The 5,650-nt window shown below is 45.3% G+C and overlaps 2 non-coding genes across 2 annotated transcripts; both read right to left on the reverse strand.

The window, feature by feature from the left end:
• Positions 1–3,150: 3,150 nt before the first annotated feature.
• Positions 3,151–3,222, reverse strand: TRNAQ-UUG (transfer RNA glutamine (anticodon UUG)). The gene has a single exon. It is a non-coding gene; the product is annotated as a tRNA-Gln (tRNA).
• Positions 3,223–4,935: 1,713 nt separating this feature from the next.
• On the reverse strand, positions 4,936–5,007 carry TRNAQ-UUG (transfer RNA glutamine (anticodon UUG)). Its single transcript has one exon. It is a non-coding gene; the product is annotated as a tRNA-Gln (tRNA).
• Between the last annotated feature and the right edge of the window lie 643 nt (positions 5,008–5,650).

Consider the following 5,650-nt stretch of genomic DNA (forward strand, 5'->3'; position numbering starts at 1 on the left):
ATTGCTTACAGTGATATAAAGAGCCCTGACACACATCACCATCAATGAGTTTAACTGACAAACAAACAAATTCTTCCCTTATCACTCCTAAACACTTTTTGCATAATAATTTGGAACGCAGTGTACATGTGCTTTTCCACAAAACACCAGTGGTTCACGTAGTGAATCTTACAGTTCTAACTTGCCAACCGTGGTCTGTATGGAATTGTTCAATAAAGGGCCCAAAATTAAGATAACATAGATGGGAGAGGTCTCTATGAATAGGAATTCCTAAGTATTTGATACCCTGTGAGGGCCAGGCAAAGGGAAAGTTGGACTGGATGGAATCCTATATGGATTTGGGGAGGGAGACATCGAGGGCCTCAGACTTCGCTGCATTGATTTTAAAATTTTACCATGTAACAAAGTGATCTATTTCAGCCATAACAGCAGGGATGGATATATGTGATTGAGTGATATATACTAGGACATCATCAGCAAATAGAGAGCACTTGTACTCGGTGCCTCCCACCTCAATCCACCTAATATTGGGGTTATGGCGAATTGATGAGAGCAGGTGCTCCGTCACTAGGATGTATAAGAGAGGGGACAGAGGACATCCCTGCCTTGTCCCATTGGTGATTGTGAAAGGTGATGAAAATGTTCTGACGCACCCCCTGGGCCTTGGGACACCCGGAGCCGGACCCTTTTTGGTGGATGCTGGTGGTTGTAGTCTTCGTGGCGGCGACCCGGTTCCGTGGCTCAGGGCGGTCAAACCAGTGGCGGAACTATTTATGTGGTTTTGATGTTTAAATGTCCGACTACGCCACCCGTGGATTGCGGTCAGAGTGAACCGCCGCTACAGGGCAGACCGCTGAGGCTGGTGTTGTGGGTGCAGCAGAGCGTAGCATAACTCCCCACGGGAGGAGTATAGCCTCAGGGCAGTGTATGCGGAGGATGGGGGTGATGGTGCAGGGCAGCAGCAGTAACGACACGGAGTCAGTGATGCAGTCCAGGGCCTTTACTCACAGTTCTTATTATCCAGACCACGTCTGCAGGTAACGGCTGCCCACGTCGTGCTGTGCTCACCAGGTGAGGGGCTCAGACAACTCCCAGATAACTTTGGAGCACTTCACAGGACCCCGTTTGTGTGTCCTTTGTCTGGCCTTTCTTACCAACACTTCTGTCCGGCTGCCTCGGGCCTCCTCTTGGTAAACTTGGCGCCAGTTTCCCTGACCCTATGTGGTGCCTTCCTAGCGGGTGTAGCGAGGAGCTGCGCCACATAAAATGTCAGAGCCACCGGTTTCTAGCTGAGGGTCGTTTCCTGCCTCCACTAGTTCGGGGACCGGTCTCCCCCTTTAGCCTGACCCCTCCACGCAGGTGGATTCGGGCGTGCGGTGGCGACTCGCCCGTCCGCACCCCTGGGATCCCTTCATTCCTCGTTCCTGGAGCCTTCTCCGCTCCTCTTCCTTCCTTCTCCCTCTTCCAGGCCTGGGCCTCTGTTACTAGGCCCGCCTCCGGAGCAGAGCTAATGCAGAGCCCCTGCTCCCTGCCACTTCTGCTCAGACTTCTCTGCACTGAACTAAGATGGTGCCCACCTTTTATACTCCCTTCTCAATGCACCCAGGAACTGCTTCCTCCCTGCTCCTGCACTACAGGGTTCCCCTTCCTCAGTGTTCCCTCCCCCCACTCCAGCCAGGGACAGGGACTGTCGTGCCCATCTCTGGGGCATATTGGTCGCCCTGCCCCACGGCAATGTGGTGTAATGCATGCAGGTGTCGGGTCCTGATCCACACTCCATCCTTACCTGAGAGTGAGATATCACACCTCTGGGTGAGGTGCAATACGTCTGTAGCAACCGAGCCCTCAGGGTGCTACAGTTCCATTTATCTTCAGCCTAGGTGACGTATTGCGATACAGGGCCGTGATTTTGGCTATAAAAGGGTCCCCTAGACCCCTACCCCAAGCTTTTTAAGAGAATCATATATGGCGTGCCAGGAGACTCTATGGAATGCTTTCTCAGCATCCAATGAGAGTATCTAATTACAAATTTTTAACTGCATCTAGCCCAGGAAATACTTTGTGCCTAGTAGCAGTGTCTGCTAGTCAGCGGATTATCCCGGCTGTTAAGCAAGCTACACCACCTGTAGTTTAGACACTTAATTTTTTCAAAGGAAATGCTTCGGGACCATGGGATACTTAGTGAAGAGCATCAGGAGGCACCCCAAGGCATAGGGGCTGGGACTGGCAGTAGGATGCCTTGCGGTGGACAGCCGAGCTCGATCCTTATAAAAGCTTTTTAACTGCAGCAGCTTTAGTGGACGCTACTGGAGCTGGAATTACCGCGGCTGCTGGCATGAGACTTGCCCTCCAATAGATCCTTGTAAATGGATTTAAAGTGTATTCATTCAAATTAGAGAGACAATTTAAATTAAAAAGCTTAGAGCTGCCTCCACCACAGGGGGGCTTGCTCGACCCACCAGCGGACAGGCACCAGTATTGGGAGAGGGGGGCTGGCCGTCAGGGTTCACCGCGGCTCTGGCACAAACCCGGCGACACGGAGGTGGCACGGGCAGGAGCGGACTGGCCGTGTCGGCTTCTCACTTTTTGGATTTTAGAAGGGCATGACATGCCTATATCTGTGTCTCCCCCTCCTTTTACTCCTCCACCTCTTTTATTTTCGCATGACTATATGTACTTGTCACTTTTCCATGTGTTAGTTATGTCTTCTGAGCAGTTTGTCAGCTTTTGGACACCTTTGAAGGTGTTTTCTATGTGTTTCTATGTGTTTTTGTTTGCCTGCCATTGGTTTTAACGGTGTTCGAAGGTGTTCGACGAACACACGGGTGTTCGACGAACCGAACCGAACTCGAACACTACGGGGGGTGGCTCAACACTAGGTATGAGTCTTGATCCTGAAATCAGTTTTAACTTTGACTAAACCTTTTTGACAGATAGCATTGGCTCGCTGATTCAAAGTGATGATTCCATTGATCCAAAGTGATGATTCCATTGATCCAAAGTGATGATTCCATGGATCCTTGGACCATTCTAGTGTTTTTTGGCATTTGGCAAGTGGATTTTGACTTTATTTTTTCATGTTAAACCTTGGACGTAGGCTGGAGTGGTGTGAAAGAACAAAATTACACCTCAGGGATGAAAGAAATTTACAGGCTCCACTGAGATTTGAACTCAGATCACTGGATTCAAAGTCCAGAGTGCTAACCATTACACCATGGAACCAGACAGATATCTTACTTGGCTGGTATTTGTTGTGGTGAAACCAGAGAACAGAGCATGTTAATCAAATCATTCATGCTTGTGAAAACAGGCTCTATAGCTGCGGTGCAAATCTACAATTAATACACAATGGTAAATTATTATCTTCTCCACTTTCAATCCACAACTGTGCCTAGAGTTCCACGATATCACAATTAGACAGTTTTAAAATGTTGATGAAATTTGCCTGCCAATTAGAGTGCTGGACCTATTACCAGAAAAAAGGGAGAGAAAAAATAATTGTAAAACTTAAACTGTTTGAAAGCTGCTCATCCAGAAGTTGCTAAAGATTTTTCAATGTGTGGTAAAGGGCTCCATCTGAGAGTCAATTCAAGTAGAGCTGGTGCAAATCGAAGCGCATGTCCCAGTATATCAGCCGCAGCAGTGGTCTGTGGCCGCTTGACAAGCACCTCTTACCTGACATGACTTGCGGGGCTTGTTTTGATTAGCGGCATGATGCACATGTGATGACGTGCTAGGCCAGCTAACAAAAATAAGATCTTTAGATGCTGTCAGATTGGTTCTACAAATCCGATCCAGAGATCATAGACCACAGTTGTGGGGGATAGACTAAGGAAGGTGGGAATTGATCTACTGAGATAATTGTCAAAACACTATTTAAAAGGTAGGATTTAAACCTATGCAGCGAGACCCTAATGGATTTCAAATCCATCACCTTAACCCCTCAGCCACAACTACTCAGTTATTTGCAAGGCTTTTTGAGCCACACACACTGTTTCTTATAGCACTATGATCAATATCAGTGATTATCCTTATAGAAGACATCCCAGAAAATGGAAGATTTAAAAGTCTGATTTAAAGTCATCATCCCTCGGATTCTTGTCCAATACAAGCCTTTTCACACGTCATAAGGCAGATTTAGAGTAAGTCGGCTCTGAAAATGTCTTGAAAAAGACTCCAAAATTGCTCAAAAGAATGAATATATTTCTATGGAAACAAAACTAACGTTTCATAAAATCACGCTTTTGAGCATTTTTTAGCTGCATCAAGTTTCCAAAATGTAAAGCGGTTAAATAAAGAGAGCAAATTATTCTTCAGGTGTTTTTTTTCGCTATGAAGACCTCCATTGTTACAATACAAGTCAATTGGAACCTTAGAAAGACCCTGGAAGGTTCCTGAGTGACTTGTGGAGCATTTTGTGGGCAACAAAAAATCCACAAAAACACACTCAACAGATGGCCAAAACAATGCCACCAAAAATGTTAATAAATTGCTGTAGAAAATGCTGGAAAAACACAAGAAAACATGATTGTGAAAAGAAAATGCCGGCGTTTCCAGAAGCCATTTTGGCTTGAAATTCTCATCAGATTTACCCACCTGGAAAAAGGCAACATGAGAATATTGGCACAAGTCATAAAGTATGATTGCTTGGTCTGACATAGAAGGTATGAGTCTTGATCCTGAAATCAGTTTTAACTTTGACTAAACCTTTTTGACAGATAGCATTGGCTCGCTGATTCAAAGTGATGATTCCTTTGATCCAAAGTGATGATTCCATTGATCCAAAGTGATGATTCCATGGATCCTTGGACCATTCTAGTGTTTTTTGGCATTTGGCAAGTGGATTTTGACTTTATTTTTTCATGTTAAACCTTGGACGTAGGCTGGAGTGGTGTGAAAGGACAAAATTACACCTCTGTGCTGAAAGAAATTTACAGGCTCCACTGAGATTTGAACTCAGATCACTGGATTCAAAGTCCAGAGTGCTAACCATTACACCATGGAACCAGACAGATATCTTACTTTGCTGGTATTTGTTGTGGTGAAACCAGAGAACAGAGCATGTTAATCAAATCATTCATGCTTGTGAAAACAGGCTCTATAGCTGCGGTGCAAATCTACAATTAATACACAATGGTAAATTATTATCTTCTCCACTTTCAATCCACAACTGTGCCTAGAGTTCCACGATATCACAATTACACCGTTTTAAAACGTTGATGAAAATTGGCTACTAATTAGAGTGCTGGACTTATAAGCAGGAAAAAGGGAGAGAAAAATAATTGTAAAACATGAACTGTTAGAAAGCTGCTCATCCAGAAGTCGCTAAACATTTTTCATTGTGTGGTAAAGGGCTCCATCCGAGAGATAATTGAAGTAGAGTTGGTACAAATTGAAGCGCGTGTCATATCAGCCGTAACAGTGGTCTGTGGCCGTTGGACAAGCTCCTCTTACCTGATGGCACCTGCGGGGTCTGTTTTGATTAGCGGCGTGATGCACATGTGATGAAGTGCCAGGCCAACTAACCAAAATATGATTTTTAGATGCTGTCATGTTGGTTCTACAAATCTAGTCCAGAGATCACAGACCACAGTTGTGTGGGATAGACTAAGGAAGGTGTGAATTGATCTAGAGACATAATTGTCAAAAA

Source organism: Phyllobates terribilis, unplaced genomic scaffold (genome assembly GCF_046119375.1).
Source record: "Phyllobates terribilis strain yellow unplaced genomic scaffold, ASM4611937v1 Scaffold_13__5_contigs__length_258822181, whole genome shotgun sequence".
Classification (NCBI taxonomy): Eukaryota; Metazoa; Chordata; class Amphibia; order Anura; family Dendrobatidae; genus Phyllobates; species Phyllobates terribilis.